At 41.1% G+C, this 19,877-nt stretch overlaps 1 protein-coding gene across 4 annotated transcripts in view; it reads right to left on the bottom strand.

Annotated features, from left to right (window-relative positions):
• Katnal1 (katanin catalytic subunit A1 like 1) overlaps positions 1-19,877 on the bottom strand; it is a 127,921-nt gene that overhangs the window by 72,526 nt on the left and 35,518 nt on the right. Inside the window, exon 1 of one of the 4 annotated variants that reach the window (XM_070003032.1) lies at positions 8,722-8,828. The exons of 1 other annotated variant lie outside the window; for it this stretch is intronic. The gene's annotated coding sequence lies outside the window, so the exon portion shown is untranslated. Of the gene's footprint in view, positions 1-8,151; positions 8,172-8,311; positions 8,440-8,721; positions 8,829-19,877 lie in introns of those variants that run through there. 2 more of the 4 variants (XM_070003034.1, XM_070003036.1) reach the window with 2 other exon arrangements.

The following is a 19,877-nucleotide window of genomic DNA, read 5'->3' as shown; positions in this document are numbered from 1 at the left end:
TCAAACTAATAAATGAATTGTGAAGGCCGCAGGATACAATATTAATAATATACAAAAATCAACTGTGAATTAAATTCACAATACTAAAATTATTCAAAGTGTTACACACTCAGGAATAGGTGCATGATCTGTAACCTTAAAACTACCAAATACCAAGAAAAAGCAGTTACCCAAAGTTAACAGATACACATGTGCGCATGATTTTTTTAATTGAAACACTGAATTGAGTAAGATATCAATTCTTGTTCAAGTGAGCCACAGACCCAATGTAATTCTATCAAAATCCTAGAAGCCTTTTTTGTAAAATCTGACAAGTTGATTCTAAAATTTATATGGAAACATAAAAACAAGAAGAGTAAAGCAGGAGGACTTACACTATCTAATTTCAAATTTTACCATAAAGTTACAGTAATTAAGACAGTGTGGGAATGACATATTACATACATACCAATGGAACTCCTTTAGAGTTCAGAAATACACCTACATGCCGAAGTAATTCAATAAGGGAAAGACAACTTTTTCCAATAAAAGGAAATTCTAAAGCCAGGCCAGTGGTTCACACCTGTAATCCTACCTACTCAGGAGGCTGAAATCTGAGGATAATGGCTCAAAGTCAGCTCAGGCAGGGAAGTCCATAAGATTTTTATCCTCAATTAACCACCAAAAAGCTAGAAGTAGAGCTGTGGCTCAAGTGGTAAAGCACTAACTTTGAGCTAATGCATAGCGCCCAGAACCAGAACACACAAAAGAAAGTACAAATTAATGTCTTCTAAATTTTAGGAAATTTTATGAAATACATCAAAGGTCACTGGGGCATGCCTTTGAAAGGATCTGTGAGATAGCAGTCTCTTCATCCCTCCATTCCTAGAAGTCAGTGAATGGGCATTCTTGCCATAATGTACAATGCTGCCACAAGCCCAAAGCAATGAGCTAATCAGTCATGAACTGATTCTTTCAAGATTGTGAGCCAAAATAAATCTTTCCCTTTTTTATCTAAGGTACTTTGTCACAGTAACAGAAAAATTGCCTGACACAATCCTCAAGTAGTATCCACATCAAAGCAGAGAACATACCCAGCTCTTTCGATGAGTCCCCTATGTCCTCTTAGTAAATACTTATCTGTACAGTAATTGTTATTCTACCTTTTGACCCCAACAATATCCTTTGTTGAGGTATAATTTCATACAAATGAATTCATAAATTTATTTTTAATATACAAGCTGATGAGTTTTGGGGAATGTATAAAATGCATAAGTACTTCCATAAGGGAGGTAAAGAATACGCTAGTCAGCTCCCTTTTGACATTTCTCAGTTTATCTCCAACCCTTACTTCTCACTATAACTTTCTGCATACTCTGGCGTTTGGTTTTTTCATTTAATGTCTTTCTGTGTATTAATTATTTGTTGCCCCCCCCCTTTTTTTTTTGTCAGTCATGGGTCTTGAACTCTGGGCCTGAGAGCTGTCCCTGCTCAAGGCTAGTGCTCTACCCCTTGAGCCACAGGGTCACTTCCAGTTTTCTGGTGGTTAACTGGAGATAAGTCTTAGGACCTTTCTGCCTGAGCTGGCTTTAAACTGCAATCCTCAGATCTCATCCTCCTTAGTAGCTATGATTACAGGCATGAGCCACCAGTGCCCGGCAATTTGTTGCTTTTTTATTGTTGAAAAGGGATGTAAATAAAATGTGCTTATGTACTCATTTCACCATGAGGCACTTTGCAGAAATAAACACAAAAGTACAAGACACAATATTTTTCCCCCAGTTGTGGGACTTAGAACTCTGGGCCTGAGTGTTGTCCCTCAGCTCTTCAGCTCAAGGCTAGCGCTCTACCACTTAAGCCACAGCACCACTTCCGGTTTTCTGGTAGTTTATTGGAGATAAGAGTCTCACGGACTTTCCTGCCAGGCTGGTTTTGAACCATGATCCTCAGATCTCAGCCCCCTGAGTAGCTAGGATTTATAGGCATGAGCCACCAGTGCCCAGCAAGACACAATAATTCTACTGAGATTACACCTAAAATTTCAAGATCCAATACAGATAATCTACCATGAGGGAGTCACATGAAACAACACATATCAGAATTTTGATATTATCTTAAGTACTTAAAAATCTATTTGATTACATCGAAAGTAAGTACATGCAAAAACATATGTACAAGGAATTTAAAATGAGTAAGTGCACTTAAAGACATCTAAATTAATTTCTGATGTTAAAGTATATAGTCACTGAAATAAAATGCACTGGACTGGCAGAACACTAGACATAAATGAAAAGAGAATAAACCACGAGAGAGCTACAGAAATTGCCCAGTATGCAACATAAAACACCAGAGTAAGTTAGCAAGATTAAGAAATAAAGATAGTAGATCCATATCTATTATGAGGCCCTAGTTCAAATCCTAGTAATGACAACATAGTCCATTAGTAATTCCAGAAGAAAAAAGTGGGAGAGAAGCAATATTTAATAATATCATGGATGGGATACTCCAAAACTCACAAAAGATAATACTTCTCACTTTCAAATTAAGTTCAGATCTAGAGACAATGTTAAAGATAGGAGAATTTTTTAAGCAACAGAGAAAAATGATGTATTATTCACAAAGGAAAAATAAGTATATTGACAACTAAAAGAAAGACTGGAAAGCAACACAGAGATAATGGAATTCAACTGGTGAAGGAGAAGGGGTTTTCAACCTAGAATTATTCACTAAACTTCACTACTGGAGATTATGTTTTATGAAAGCAATATAAATATACACCCCAAAAAAAACCTGGGCATTAATTCAGGCACCAGAAATTTTCAGTTGTGATCCCAAGCAAATAATTTCACTAATCCTCAATTCTCTCTATAATATAAAGAAAAAAATATTATTGCAAGGTTATTTTTAAATTTTAAGCATATATTTATATATTTAAATATGTAAATGATAGATATTAGCATCATTCCTAATATATAAACATTCAATAAATATATAGCATTATTTTTGCTACATATTCAACATCAATACAGAGAGGTGAAGTAACTAATGTTTCTTCATAAACAAGAAATTAACTGACCCAATTTTCATTATGTTCCTAGAAGCTATAATCTATTTATAACCATAATCTTGAAATTTATAGTTTTTTTAAATCTCCCTTAAATTAGAAGAGTTTGTGGGAATTTTAAAAGGTCAGATTAAGTCTAAAGTAGACCTAGAATATTTTATTAATTGCTAATACTTAATAGTTATCTTATTTTGAGTTTATCATGTATGTGATAATAAAGATGCTAAGTAAATTTAGCATCTTTTGCAATATTTGCTGCTGATAATATTGCCCTATATAGAATGACCCAAGTCATATATCTTCAAGGAGAGTTCTATGCCCTGAGTAAGAACAGCTTAGCTCACATTCATGGCCAGACCAAGAAGGAAAGGTGCCTCCATCTGGCTCCTTATAATCATATTTCATTCCTCCCTGACTCAGATCCAAACAACACATAAAGCTCTGGTGACAACCTATCTTCCCAGGTACATCCTCCTTGCCTACCTTTCTATTTTCCTCAGGGCCTCACTCAGCTTTTTCATTCATGGCTGTCACTCTACCACTTGAGCCATGTCTCCACTTCTGGTTTTTTGCAGGTCAATTAAGATAAGTCTCTCAGATTTGTCTGCCTGGTCTGGTGTCAAACCTCAACCCACATAGTAGCCTCTTGAGTAGCTGGGATTATAGGCAAAAACTTGGTTGTCCTGGTCTTTAAATACACTACCTTCCACAACACAACACAATATACACAAAAATACAAGTGTTTGCTCCCAACATATTGGAATTATCTCATGCCAGGCTAAAAACATATAATTAGGAAAGTTGCAAAAGAAAAAAAAAGGCTGCAAATAGAACCCAAGCACACTTGAAATTATCATTTATAGAAAATGTTTTTTCCAGGGAAGTGAAACTGTGGCCCAAGTGGTAGAGAGCTAGCCTTTGAACACAAAAGCTTAGGGACAGTGCCCAAGCTTTGAGTTCAAGTCTCAAGACTGGCACCAAAAAAACAATGGTTGAAAATGTAAGTCAGATGCAAAATATCTGATTGACATGCAAAAGGCCCCATATTTAATGCTCAGCACTGGAAAATAAAGAATATATATGTAACAGAATTTCCTGGATAATATTTCTTTAAAAAGAAAAATTGCTTTTCCAAATTGACTTCATGTGAGTAATGTTTGTCTAGTTCAGTTATACTTCCAATAAGTAAAGCTAAGAAAAAGATTCCATTTATTTTTTTTAAAGATTCCATTTAATACTACCTGAAACAATGGAAACAAAACAACAAATCAAGCTGGGTGCTGGAGGCTCATGCTTGTAATCTTAGCTACTCAGAAAGCTGAGATCTGAGGATCGAGGTTCAAAGCCAGCCCAGGCAGGAAAGTCTGTGAAACTCTTATCTCCAATAAACCACCAGAAAACCGGAAGTGGCACTGTGGCTCAAATGGTAGAGCACTCACCTTGAGCTAAGCTAAAGAGCTGATAGACAGCACCCAGGCCCAGAGTTCAAGGCCCACTACCAAAAAAAAAAAAAAAAAAAAAAAAGCCGGGCTCTGGTGGCTCACGCCTGTAATCCTAGCTACTCAGGAGGCTAAGATCTGAGGATCGCAGTTCAAAGCCAGCCCGGGCAGGAGAGACCATGAGACTCCTATCTCCAATAAAACCACCAGAAAACCGGAAGTGGCGCTGTAGCTCAAGTGGTAGAGCACTCGCCTTGAGCTGAAGAGCTAAGGGACAAGGCCCAGGCCCAGAGTTCAAGCCCCACGACCGACAAAAGAAAAAGAAAAAATCACATTTATTTTCAGCTTTTTTTTTCTTTTTGTTTTATTTTGTCATGGGGCTTGAATTTAGGACCTAAGCATTGGCAAAGCTAGTACTCTACCACTTTAAGCCACAATGCCACATCCAGTTTTCTGATAAGAGTCTCACAGACTACCTGGGCTGGCTTTGAACCATGATCCTCAAATCTAGCATCTTGAGTAGCTAGAATTTACAGGTGTGAGCTACCAGTGCCCAGCTTATTTTCAGCATTTTGTACTATACTGAAATTTACCAATAGGTCTACATTTCACATATTTAAAATGTTTCTCCCAATGCCCCAATCCAAGTTAGTTTATGCAATGTATATTATAATCAATTAAGAAAATATTTGACAACATTTCAAATTAATACATCTAAATGCATGGTTTGGGTTATTTTATGATACCAGGATTGGGGCCTCAAAGTGATCAGCTGTGTTCTACCACATATGCTACATTTTTCAGCCATGGTTTTTGCTGGTTATTTTAGAGATGGAAGTCTCACAGACTTTTTTGCCTAGACTGGCTCTGAACCATGATCATCTGTGTCTCAGCCTTCTAAGTAGCTAGTTTAAAGATGTAAGCTGCTGGAGCCTGGTTTATGTTTTAATAGCAATAAACTAATTTCTGAGTACTTACCATCAAAATAAGAAACTGAAAAATCACATACCTCTCATCTCTTTACATTGAACAATACTCTGAAGGACCTGCTATGAATAATGGCAACAAAAATGTAACTTAATCATGGCTCACTTATATAAGGTTATGCAGTACTAAAGCTTTTTCATTTATTTCCTTACTTGATCTCATGTCTCAAATACTTTAGATATGGAAACATAAAAGAATCTAGATGTATGATGTTAACACTATAAATGTTTCTCAGAAATGATAATGACAAGAATTTCTGCTTATGCACTAAAACCCATGATATCTTTAAAACATTACATATAGTTTTTTAAAGGGCAGCTTATACTGTCAGTTTTATCTTGAACATGCCCAAGGCTGAGATCTAGAACAAGATTCAAAGTCAGCTTGGACAGAAAAGTCCTTAGTTTAGACTCCATCTTCAAAATAACTAACAAAAGAATAGAGCTGAGGCATGGCTGAAGACTCAAGTGGCTGAGCACCAGCTAGCAAGCAACCCAAGTGAATGTGAGGCCCTGAGTTCAAATGTCAGCCAAAAATGAAAAGAAAAATTCTATATTCAATTATTCTAAGTTCTAATTTCCTTCTACACTGCAAGTTATCCTAAGATTCTATCATTCAAAACTACCACAAAGGTTATTCAAATACAAAACACTCATTCCTACATCTGTCCTTTGCTTGTGTAATTTGTCTAGGGTAACCATTCCTCATCCTCTCTCTCTAATGTAAGCTTTTCAACTTTCTTCCCACAAGTCAAAAGTCATTCCATTCTAAAGATGACTCCTGCCCAGCTTAGACAAAGACAGGCAGAATTCACTAGTCAGTTGGAAGAATGGCATCAGTGACGGAGAACATAACTTACCTCAAGAGTCTGACACAGCTAGGTTTACGACATTACGTGTGTGTGCGCGCGCACGTGCGCCAGTCCTTGAACTCAGGATCTGGGCACTGTCTCTGAGCATTTTTGCTCAAGGATAGTGCTCTTCCACTTGAGCCACAGCTCCACTTCTGGCCTTTTGGTGGCTAATTTTTGGTAAGAGTCTCACAGACTTTCCTGACTAGAATAACTTGGAACCACAACCCTCCGATCTCAACCTCATGAGTAGCTACGATTACAGTGAGTCACCAGTACTAGGCTTCACAATAGACTTTTGGCAAGAACTTAGAACTCCTCATCTTCATTGGGGGAACTAAATAAAGGCTTGCATTCAAAACACTATGCACTATCCTCAGAGACTATGATATATGGTTATCCACTTCCACTAAAAGTATTATTGTTCTACTAGCAGGATCACACATAACTCCTTGCACACATCACACTACTGTGGTCACATGTAGGACCTGGACTACTTTCTCACCATAGGCTAAGACCTCTACCTGACATAATAGTTTGCCAATAGTTCAGGTTCACAACAAACTGAGTGAATAAAATACTTGAAACTGTTACACTACTTATGGTATATTTTTTTTTCCAAATAGTCTTACTAAAGCTACTGTGTCTCCTGCAAATCTGTACTCTAGCAGGGTGTTGGTGGCTCACACCTGTAACCCTAGATACTCACAAGGTAGAGATATGAGGGTCCCAGTTTGAAGCCAGAACAGGTAGGAAGGTCCATGAGATTCTTATCTCCAATTACTAGCAAAAAGAAAAGAAGAAAAAAGGAACAAAGAAAGAGCGAGAGAGAAGAAAGAAAGAAAGAAAGAAAGAAAGAAAGAAAGAAAGAAAGAAAGAAAGAAAGAAAGAAAAAGAAAGGAAGGAAGGAAGGAAGGAAGGAAGGAAGGAAGGAAGGAAGGAAGGAGAGGGGGGGCCAGCAGGCAGGAAGGAAGGAAGGAACAGAGAAAGAAAGAGAGAGAGAGAACACCAGAAAGCAGAGCTGTGGCTCAAGTGGTACAGTGTTAGGCTTGAGTGAAAAAGCTAAGCAGCGCCCAGGCTCTGACCTCAAGTCGGAGTACCAGCACTAAATACACAAATAACAAAAATACACTGAGGCCCGCTGCATTTTAATTGAGAGAAAAAGAATTTTGTAGTGCTCTTAGTCTTTGTTAATTTTTTAAAGTATACACATACCAAAAAAACCTCACAATATACCAACAGTATTCCAACTTATTCCACAAAAATACCAAAATTTAGACTTGTTACCAAAAAAACACCTTGTCAGTGTCCTTATCACCAATCCCACTAGTGACTAAGGCATCTTTCATGTCATTTCTTTTTGGAAAACAAAATTTTGAAAACGACATTTTTAAATTGTGAAAAAACACTAGACTAGGCAAAGAATATAATTAATACGTGTGTGTGTGTGTGTATAGTCTGTACTTTAAAAGTTAGTGGTTATTATTTAAAGCTGAGTTAGTCTTCCAAATAGAATCAGAATGTTCGTAGGCAGTAGTCAGACTGGAAAGTTGAACTTCCACAGATGAAATGCTAAAATGCAAAAACGGTCATATGTAATATTATATAATATACATCCAAATAGCACCAATTAGTCACAGTATCTTTGGTACACTTGGACACCCTTTATGCATTACTGCCCTTGGAGTAATTACTGAGGAATGGGTGTAATTCTGTCCGTACCTCTGAGCTACTTGAACATTGTTTATATACCTACAAGTGAACCTATGGGGGGGGGGGGAAGCAGAAAGGCCTGTTTTCTAGGTCTTGTATCCAAAGTGTGCCATACATACGGTTCTGCACCGTGAGGCGGCACCCTGGGAAGGCCCAGGTCCCGCGGCTGGGCGGCGGCTCCACCCCGACCAGACCCGCGCGGGGCGGTGGCCGGGAGGGGTGGGGCCGGGAGCGCAGCAGTATGGCGGGCCGATCCGAGTGGCGGAGGCGGTGTCTCACCTCCAGGTCCCTCTCCCAGCGCACACAGCTCAGTTCCACGACCACCCAGGAGCCCCCTCCAGACAAAGGCAGAGACATTCGCTCGCTCTCGGGCCGCTCAAAGTTTATCAGGCTCTGACCGATCAGCTCTGGGGCCGCTGGGCTTCGTAGTTCATCGAGGCGAGTCACAACACGCCAAGGCCGCGAGCGCCACGAGCCGCCGAACTACAATTCCCAAGATGCCCCGCGATCCAGAGCCCGCACTCCCGTTCTCCAGCCTCGCTCGGCGGCCCGCATCTCCTCCGGAACTCTGTCGCGCCCGGGGCCTGAACGTTCCCGGCAGGGGGGAATGGGCGGGGCTGTCAACTTGAAAAACCCCCACTTCCCAACCCTCGGGTTCGTCCCCCCCCCCCCATCCCTAGCTCCTTTACCTAAAGTGTCGCACAGGTCGCCGGACCTTCGGCGACGTGGTCCAGGTGGGATGGGGGACGGGGCGCAAACCGCCGCCGCTGCCTCCGCCGCGAGTCCGTTAATTCGCGACGTGCGTGAAAAGGCGGTGGCGGCGGCCGGGGCGTGCGGTTGCCATGGCAACTGGGCGCGCGTGCGCGCGCTGCTGAGTCAGCTGGGGCGGGGTGGGGGGGGGGGGAGGCCCGGAGATGCGGAGGCACGTGCGTGCGCGGAGGGGAACGAGGTCGCCTGGGCGGTGCTTCGCACGTGCCGAGGAGCCCAGGCCTCACGGAGCGGGAGCGGGAGCACCGAGCTCGGGGAGCTGCGGCTCCCGCCCCTCGCTGGGCCTTGCCGGGTGGGGATGCGGGGTGGGATGCGTGGAATCTTCTGCAGGCCCTTGTGTTTTCCTTTGCAGCCCTTCCCCTTCCCGCCAGTCTCTGGGGAGCGGGGTGGAAACGAATCCGGAAAGCGTGCCTGGGCCTTTGGGTGGCTCGGGGGTCAGAGCATGCGTGGCTTTGGTCCGGCTTGAGTCTGGAGCAGTCGTTTGTGGGTCCCCCGCCCCGGCCGTGGGGACAGTGTAAACGGGGGAGGGGGGGTTAACGATCGTGGACTTCTAAACCTGCTCACCTTACTCCTCTGCTCTAGTGCCTGACGTTTGGATCTGCAAAATGAAGATATCCTATGAGACATAAACGCCTCGACACGGATGCAGCCGGACAATGCAGCCTGACATAGAAACCATTCCTATCCAGTTTTAACCCTTTGATCTTGTCCTGGCAGCAGTTGGAAGAACACCATTTGGCTGGCCTTGCTGGGAGAGCCCTGGCTGAGGGGAGAGTGTTCTGTGGTGATACAAAAAGGTCCATCTCGAAAAGGGTCTAGGTTCAAGAAGTGTCTACAGATTTCAAAGCTTAGGGGCCAGGTACCGTTATGATTTGAACAGTGGGCTGTATGTAAATTTACCTCATAAGGAGGTAATACCATGACAATACCCTTTGGTACCGTTGATACAAACTCTACCCAAAAGAAAAAGACAGGAAAGTAAAACAGACTCTGTTGAGGGAGTGGGTACCAGCCCGAGTGTAGTGTACACACACCAGTAATCCTAATTACTCAGGAAGTTGCAATCTAAGGATCACTGTTAGAAGCCAGCCACGGCAGGAAAGTCCATGAGATTCAAGTGGAAGAAAGCCAACTTTGAGTTAGAAAACTAAGGAACAGTGCCCAGGCCCTGTGTAGGTACAAAGAATGGGGAGGGGGAGGGGGGAGAAAAGAAGAAGAATATGGTAGAATAGTTTTATTCACATATATAAAAATAGAACAAGGACTGGAGTATGAGAGAGTAATAGAGGAAGTGAGTTTGGTATAGATACATTGTATGCATGTATGTCAAAATGAAATCGTTTGTAGTGTATACTAATAAAAAAGATTCTTGGGCTGGGAAGGTGGCTTAGTGGTAGAGCGCTTGCCTTGCATGCATGAAGCCCTGGATTCGATTCCTTAGTACCACATAAACAGAAAAAGCCAGAAGTGGTGCTGTGGGTCAAGTGGTAGAGTGGTAGCCTTGAGCACAGAGAGGCTCAGGGACAGTTCCCATGCCCTGAGTTCAAGCCCCAGGACTGGGGGGGGGGGGGGGGCGGGGGAGGGGGAAAGAGATTTGTACATTACATTGTATGTGATTTACCTCAAAAGGAACATGATATATTAGTTGTAATGTAAGCACTAATAGTATCCATAGAGATATTCTTAGGCCTATGAAGGCCTAGGAAGTGACATCTAGATAGTTAATAGGGAAAAAGGTCGGGAGTAGAGAGTGAATTACTGACCTTGTCATTTTCTAATAATGTCATTTGCTAATAATAAATTGTTGAAAATAGCAAGTCACTGTGTTGTTGGTTAGGGTCACCCTGTCAGAGACTGTTGAAATTAGCTCGAGTCTCTTATCTACCTCTTGGGGAAAAGCCCCAGGTTCTCTCCAAGACAGCACAGTCCTGGGGCACATTCAATCTCAGGGTCAAGTCTGGCTCTGAGTTCTTGCTTTTGCTGAACATATTTTATCTGCAACTCACATCCCTGCTGCTGGCATTTCATGTGAAAAGCAGCCCCTTTTCTTTGGATGTTTATATAACACAGTCTTCTAAAGATCTGAAGTAGCTGAGAGAGGTTTTGTGTGAAAGACAAAAAAAGTCTCGAATTACCTCCTTCATTCCCTTCCATTCCCTCATGGCATTTTTATCCCAGCCCTTCAGCATAAACCATCACCTCCCACTATCCATCTCAATCTCCTGAGTAACTAGGATTATAGGCGTGAGCCACCAGTGCTCAGCCTCTTTTCACTTTTTATACAATATTTTTAGTTATTTCTAGCACCTAATCTATGCCTTTAGGATTATCTACAATTCTTAAAACTTTTCCCCCTAAGTATTTTCCTGCTCAAAGAAAGCATCCCAAGAAGAATTTTCATGCCAGTTATTAAAATAATGTTAGCACATTATATGTCTTCATATTCTACACCAAGATAGATGTTTTCATTCATTTTCCCATAAAGCTACCAACTTCCACTAAAAATATGACAGCCTTTGAACAAATCTAAACTTTTCACTTAATCACTTAAATTCAGCACATTCCGTTATATTGATAAGGGGCTTTCCAAAGAGGCAGATTTTCACAAAAATTAAGGGCAAAGAAAGATAACCTGTCATATAATTTAAGCTCAAGTAACTGTAACATGGTACTGACATAAAGCTTCTCCTCATCAACTGAGCTGTATAGTGGGGGAGTGGGCAGGAATTTAAGATTTTTGGCTGTGAAATTTTATGCTTTTTAAATCATTTTTAGTTTGTTTTTGTTGTTTTTCGTGCGGGTCCTAGGGCTTGAACTCAGAGCCTGGACACTGTCCTTAAGCTTTTGTACTCAGGGTTAATACGCTTAAACTTTGAGCCATAGCTCCATTGCTGGCTTTTGGATAGTTAATTGGAGATGAGTCTTACAGACTTTACTGCCCAGGTTGGCTTTGACCAGGATCCTCATATCTCAGTCTCCTGAGTAGCTAGGATTACAAGTATGAGCCACTGACCCCTGGCTTTTCTTTTATTCTTTCTTAACCACAATTAAGATCATAAATATAAATTTTCAAATAAGATGAGCCTACTGTATTTGAGTCAGTCATACAGTAGTTAGTCAATAAATATAAAGATGTTAAATACAAGTTAGGCATGATGGTTCATGCCTATGGTCCTAGCTACCTGGGAAGTGAAGGTAGAAGGCTCACAGTCCAAGGTCAAACCAGACAAAAACACAAGACCCTATCTGAAAACTAAAAGCAAAAGGATCGGGATTGTTCAAGTCCTTGCTAGGCAAGTTCCAGGAAAGCCCTGAGTTCAATCCCCCAAAAAAATAATTTTCTTTCATCGATGGGAGTGTTTTATTCTACTTAGAATAAATGGGGAAGAAGATGATAATAGCTGAAATCGGATTTCTATGAAGAGAACGGCAACCAAAGTCTGTATAAACTTAGATTATATTGTATAGAAGAAATGATAGCATGTACGTCATAAAATCCAGAACAAAATGTGAACATTAAGCCATAATGACATCCTTAGAGAAGCAACACCTAGACTTGTCACCTGTCGCTCTGGTCACAATTCTGCATGTATAATGAGCCTATAAATAGGTTCCCCTTTACTCCTAGTGAAGCTGATACTGATAATGGTACCAGCTGAACACATGTTTTTGTAGTAGGATTGAGCTTCATCTGATCCACCCATTCCTCATCAGGTTTCCCTGGTCTCTGCAAGGCAGCTGGCCAGGGTCATAGTACAATCTGTAGCCATGAAGAGGTCTCCAAAGGCAAGATCCAAGGGCATAACTCTCCTTGGTTGTTGTTTTTTTTTAATTTTTTGTGACAGGATCCCAGAGAAGTCACTTGAGAATGGGTGACAACAGACAGCTGCTCTGAGAGAGTTGGGGGTAGGCAGTCATGTGAAGGGAGACCATGAGTCACTGAAGCAGAGCCTTAAAACTCCTTGCAGGCTGTGGACAGCTGGCAAGGAGAAGAGACCAATAAGAAACATAGGTTTATTGTTTTTACCAGGTACTTTGGACCCATTGAAGTGATAAACACACTATGTAAACCCAAAAATACAGAGCTGAAAGTATTAACATCAATTCCCACAGCTATGTAGTCAAGAGACTCCATTCTTTAAAAAAAGAGAGAGACTCCATTCTTGTTAAAGTGACTTAGCATCTGGTCTAACATGAGATGTTTTCCTAGGTTCTCCTGTATTCTTGGCTTCTGTAAGCATTTGACACTGCTGATCCATGAACTTGTTTCTCTTCCATTTCCCCCCCATTTTGGGGGGGGGGTCCGGTCGTGGGGCCTAAACTCTGGGCCTGGGCGCTGTCCCTCAGCTCTTCAGCTCAAGGCTAGCGCTCTACCACTTGAGCCATAGCGCCACTTCGGCTTTTTTCTTTTTGTTTATGTGGTGCTAAGGAATTGAACCCAGGGCCTCAGGCATGCAAGGCAAGTGCTCTACCACTGAGCCACCTTCCCAGCCCTTTCCCCCCATTATGGTATTATTTAGCACTTCTACCAGCTGCTTAAATGAGAGGATAGTTCCCAGTGTTACAGCTCAATATTTCCATTTCCAAGTTTGCACCTCTTCACCTCTCAAAACTCTGATTTATGCTCAGATTTCTCTCATTGGTTTTTCTCCCCAAGTTCCATTACTGCACCAAAGTAGGCCTTGTGCTTCATTATCTGGTTCTATTGCTTCTGTTGTGATCTTCATCGGAAATGTTGTTCCCTCACCCCATCTAAATTCTACTTATTTTGCAAAAATTAATTCAAGCCTTTACATGGAATCTTTCCTAGTCATTCCTGCTTATAATTACCCTGCTCTACCCTCCCAGTATTTCCTGTACTTTCTGGACCACTAATCCTACTGGCAACTCATCTACTGTTAATAGTTATCTTTGTATCTTTTCTCCTTACTTCTAATGTGCATTTGTGATTAGTCCAAAAACTGCATGTAACAAATGTGACTAAAGCAATCCCCTTTTATTTGTGGGAAGTATATTAAAGGTCCTCAGAGGGTAAGACTGAATGTTATATACTATTTTTATATCTGCACTTATTATAAAGTTTGATTGATATATTAAGCACAGTAGGCAGGCACCAGTGAGTCATGCCTGTAATCTAACTACTCAGGAGACTGAGATCTGAGGATTGTTGTTCAAAGCCAGCTCTAGCAGAAAAGTCTATGAGATGCTTATCTCCAGTTAAGCACCAAAAAAGCTAAAAGTGGAGCTGTGGCTCAAGTGGTAGAGTGCTAGCCCCTAGTGAAAAGCTCAGGGATAGTGCCTAGCCCCTGAGTACAAGCCCTAGGATAAGCACCAAAAATAAAAAACAAAAAAAGCATAGAAAGTGATGAACAATAACTAATAATAAAATTGTTGTGGCATGTTACAATCAATCATTTAAAACATTGTTTCTGAAATTTTCCATTTAATACTTTCAAATCCTGTCCGACCAAGAGTAACCAAAACTGTGGAAAACCTAGTCAGAAATAAAGGAACACTAGTGTATACACAGCATTTGCAAGTTCTTAATTTAAGTCTCCCTGAAGCCTGTTGGAAAGTGGGCCATGCATGAATTCAATGAAAACATCACTTGTAAGGCTGTTCCTTCAGGTCACTGTTGCTTTAAGAGGAGTCAGGAATAACTGAGCACTGAACTCCAATTCTCAGTTCACTACCCTTGAAGAACTGCTGGAGTATAATTTTCCTCACTGACTCATGGCCCCCACTAGCAGGTGCTGAAATCCATGTGATAGCATTCTCCTGGTGTTTCCAAATGTGGTGAGTAAGGTAGTGCCAGGCAAAGTAAAATAGAAATTAACATGATACAAATTCAGAGTACAGGGGCTGGGAAGGTGGCTCAGTGGTAGAGTGCTTGACTTGCATGTATGAGGCCCTGGATTAGATTCCTCAGCACCACATAAGCAGAAAAAACTGGAAGTGGTGCTGTGGCTCAAGTGGTAGAGCGCTAGCCTTGAGCTGAAGAGCTGAGGGACAACACCCAGGCCCAGAGTTCAGGCCCCACGACTGACCAAAAAAAAAAAAATTCAGAGTACACATTTACAGTTTAAAGTATAGCAGTTATTGAGTTGTTATCTTTCAGCCTCAACCCTACCTTCCTCTTTTTCTCCTCTGCTCTGTGTTGGCGAGGCTGAGACTTGGTGAACTGCATTTTCCCTTGATATCTGGCTAGTGGGGGCACAAGAAGAAGAGTACAGGCTGAAGTAGGGCAACTTGTTGCCTGCTGTTAGCCTACTATGCTTGTCAGCCTCACCCCAGCCAGAGACCTGGCAGCCTAGAAGCAGCTTTTGCTGCTCCAGCTGTGTGCTGTGCTTCCAGAACCAGCTGCATCAGCTCCCCTCTCCCTTGGCCCCGATCTTATCAGTTCAGTCAGGTAGTAGGAGACCACTCCTCTATGCTTCTGGGTTCTGATAATTCCAACTTTCTTTCCTCTGTTGGATTTTTTCAACCCTAGAGGTCATAACTGTCTCTTGCAGTTATTATATATATATAATATATGTATGTATACATAAATTATATATATATATGTCACTTCATACATTTTTCATCCTCCAATATCTGTGCAATTAATTCCCTACACTAAATTCTCTCGGTGAAGGACTCTGGGAAGTAAAAATATTTCTTGTTTTATAAGCCAAAAAGGCTTAAGAAACCCTACATGAGAGGAATAGGGTTAGGGACTTAAGAGATCAATATCCTAAGTAAGTGCCTAGGGACCCATGGTAACACGTAAACCTACTCTAAATTTCAGGCTCATGAATTAGCAGAAGCCCAATATATGATGGCAGGTGCCATTCATTGTTGGAGACCAGGCTTGGCCCAGCCTATAAGGACTGCTGCCAGCAGCCTGCATTTGTCCACCAGAGTTTGGCCTAAACCACAGGCTTCCTGTGAAATCTGACTCCTCAGACATGTAGAAATGTCTTTTTGACCTGCAACACAACACCTTTACTCCTTATCAGCAAGTATGATGAAATTAAAGGTTTATGATGAAAGGAGCAGGAAGGGGTACTAGAGGCCTCCTGCAAAGTGGAATAAATGTGGGGGAGGGGATAGGGCTTTAAAAGGGTAGATTTTTTTAAAGTGGTAGTGTAGTTGTGACTCCCCAAAACTGTTATTCCTGGAAAGTAATATGAGAAGATAAGCCCCAAGAGAAAGAAATGAAGAGCAGTTTACCTTACTCCTAAATTTCTCCCTTATCCAATAAAAAAAATAATCTTAAGCCTGGTACTGGTGGCTCATATCTGGAATAGGTAGGATTGAAGTTTAAAGCCATACCAGAAAGAAAAGTTCATGAACCCTTTATCTCAATTAACCAGCAAAACAGTCAGAAGTTGAAGTATGGATCAAGTAGTAGAATGTCAGCATTGAGTGAGAAAGCCAAGTGAGAGTACAAGGCACTGAGTTCAACCCCCAATATAAGCATACGAAAAGAAAAAGGAATTTTTGTTGTACTCCGTTCATGAGCTTACGTTGCCTTCTATTAGCTGCAAGATTTACTTGATCACATATTACAAATGCTAGACACTTGTTGAGGATGAACTATACAATTTGTGGGCAGGGGCAGAAGGGAAAAATTGGGAGACAGTGAAGGAAGGGTGACATTGGCCATACCTGACTTATGAAACAATATCCCCTCTGTGCATCTGCTTCACATTTGAGGACTCCAAAGTATTTCTTTTTTTTTTTTCTTTTTGGTTGGACATGGAGCTTGAACTCTGGGCTTGGTCACTGTCCCTGCACTCTTGAGCTCAAGGTGAGAGCTCTATGCTTGAGCCACAGCGCCACTTCCTCCAAGGTATTTCTTAAGTACACAAAAATAAGCCCCAAACCTCTTACTGGTAGTTCATGAATTTTTTTATGATTTTGCATTTCTATATGCTAAAATTAACATTAAAATATATAAATGGGAAAGAAAAAAGAAAAGCCAGGCACTGGTGGTTCACGCCTATAATCCTAGCTACTCAGAAGGCTGAGATTCAAAGCCAGCCCAGGTAGGAAACCAGAAGTGTCACTGTGGTTCAAGTAGAGCGTTCTCCTTGAGCTAAACTGCTCAGGGACAGCATCCAAGCCCAGTGTTCAAGCCCTACAACTGACAAAAACAAAATAAAACAGAAAAGAAAATATCCTACTGTTGAATGTATTTTGTACATGCTTTAGAGATATGTAGTAGCAACTGCTTCTTTTTGTGTGTGAATGTAGGCCAGCCCTGGGGTTTGAACTCAGAGCCTGGCCACTGTGCCTAAGCTTTTGCGCTCAAGGCTAGTGCTCTACCATTTGAGTCAACGTCCAGCTTTTTTTTTGGGCCCGGTCATGGGGCCTGAACTCTGGGCCTGGGCGCTGTCCCTCAGCTCTTCAGCTCAAGGCTAACGCTCTTGCACTTGAGCCACAGTGCCACTTCCGGCTTTTTTCTTTATGTGGTGCTGAGGAATCGAACCCAGGGCCTCAGGCATGCAAGGCAAGCGCTCTACCACTGAGCCACCTTCCCAGCCCCAACGTCCAGCTTTTTGATGGTTAATTGGAGATAAGAATCTCACAGATTTTCCTGCCTGGGCTGGCTTTGAACCTTGATCCTCAAATCTCAGCCTCCTGAGTAGCTATGATTACAGGTGTGAGCCACCAGAGTTGTTTTACATAACATTACTCAAGAATGTGTTCTTTCTGAATGATGATTGAGAGTGGTTTAGAGGTATGGCTCAGGTGGTAAGGTACCTGTCAACAAGTGTAAAGTGTTGCCTCGTATAGCAAGTTCAAATACTGGTTTTAGATTTTTTAAAAAAGGGGAAAAAAAGAACCAGATGATGTTTGAGAAGCTTTTTTATTATTTTTTTTTTTTAATGTGTGTGCTAGGAACCAGCACAGTGGATCACATCTGTAAACCTAGCTATTAAGGATGCTGAGATCTGAGGATGGTGGTTCAAAGCCAGCCTAAGCAGGAAAGTCCATGAGACTTATAGCCAATTAACAAATAAAAAGCCAGAAATGGAGCTGTGGCTCAAGTAATAGAGCACTAGCCTCAGGTACAAAAGCTAAGGAATAGCACCCAGGCCCTGAATTCCAGCCCCAGGACTAGCACCAATTAATTAATTAACTAACTAACTAACTAATGAATGGTGCCAGGTACCACAACAGTAAAAATAAATTAATTAATTTAAAATAATATAAAAGCAGGAAAACCCAGACTGGATGCTTTCGGTAGATAGGGACAGTGTAGGCATACAACTCAATGAATAAATAACATAGCGATCCGTGAGAGCCAGGGTGATAGTGTTTTCTTTGAGCATGACCATAAATTGTCGCAAATACTCTGCTAGAAGCTAATACCCATTTAAGTCTTGTGTTTCCTATAGTAATCCGGAACTAAGTGAGAATTGCTCAGGCAAATAGCTGATGTGCAGTTATTTTCCAGTGACTTGTAAACACATTACCTTCTGATGACTCCACCAAGCCTTGTCCGCATGTAGGTGGCATGCCAGAGAGGAAATGCATCTTGTGCTCAGGTTTTCTTTTTCTTTTTAATTTACTTTATTGTTATTATAAAAGTGATGTGTGCTCAGGTTTTCTATACATACAAGGCACCATTGTGCCAAGTGACCCCAGTCATTAAAACATTTCAAATCCCAATGAAAAAGAAAAACAAAAACAAAAACAGTTATGGGGTACCCTTCTTCAATATACAAGACATCTATCACTCTGGGCCCCCACCCCCACCTCAGAAATCCTTGTCTTCCTATTTGTTTTGTGTCCTTCTTTACTTTAGCTAAAAGAACGTAAAGTGATGACTTTGAGAAGGAAATTCTACTTGCTTCCCTACCTCTTGTTTTCTCCAGGGCACTTTAGCTATTCCTCGTGACTTATGCACATATATGATACAGTTCTTGGCTTCTATAAATTACTCCTACATGGGTAACTTCTCAAACATACCCTTCATCAATTCATTCTCCATGATGTTCTTCCCTTATATTCGCCAGGCTGCCTCCCTCTTTTCTCCAGCCTCACCTCAAATTTCACATTTCAAATAATATGTACTGGCAAGAAAGACTTCTCTTGTACCTCATCTGGCTTTGCTTTCTACTGGTTCTTAGTCTCACAAAGTTAAAATGAAATAAACTAGGCAGGTGCTGGTGGCTCATGCCTGTAATCCTAGATACTCAGGAGACAGATATCTGAAAATGGTGGTTCAAAGAAGAGAAGTCCATGAGGCTTTTATCTCCAATTAATAAGCAATAAGTCAGAAGTGGGGGCATGGTTCAATTGTAGAGCACCAGCCTTGAGCAAAAAACCTACAGGATAGGTCCAGTCCCTGACTTAAAGCTCTAGCACAGGAACACTGATAAGTTAATATAGCTTACAAGTTACATAACATTCACACACAGTCAGGCTAAAGGAAGTACTGATAGGGAAGGAACCCAAATGTATAATGTCTCTGAATATTTAAAAAACTATTTATCAAAAAGAACTCTAGAAAATGGAAATAAGTCTTTTTTTTATCATTGTTAATGCTGTTGTTGTTGTTTGTGGTGGTGTTTGTTTTTGCTTTGTTTTTTTTTCTTTGGGGGAGAGGGATGCAGAAAGGAAGGGAGGATCAAATGCAATCATGCTATTCAGTATACACTATATAGAAAATGAACTATGCTATTTGTAATCAGGGATAGGAGGGGAAAACTGGGGGAAAGTGAAGGGGGTGACATTATCCAAAAAATGAAATGTACTCATTACCTAACGTATTAAAGTAGTACTCCCTCTGTACAACATCTTAATGATAACAATAAAATTATATATATATATATATGTACATTTTTTTAAAAAAACACAGAAGATGAAACAAACTAAGGATGGTAGTTAGTAAGTTCTGGAAAAAACATGTTTCTTCCTTCTTGGTCTCTTTCAAGATTCATACTTTCACAACAATATTTGAGATTTTTAATATTTTCAATAAGCAAATATTGGATTGAGGAGTGAGTTCAATGATAGAGCACCTGCCTAGCATGCATAGAACCAGGGGTTCAATCCTTAGCATAATCAAAAGTAGATAGATTGG

The sequence above is a fragment of the Dipodomys merriami genome, unplaced genomic scaffold, assembly GCF_024711535.1.
Source record: "Dipodomys merriami isolate MVZ:Mamm:240054 unplaced genomic scaffold, mDipMer1.0.p SCAF_6, whole genome shotgun sequence".
Classification (NCBI taxonomy): domain Eukaryota; kingdom Metazoa; phylum Chordata; class Mammalia; order Rodentia; family Heteromyidae; genus Dipodomys; species Dipodomys merriami.
This window is presented reverse-complemented; position numbering and strand designations above follow the sequence as displayed.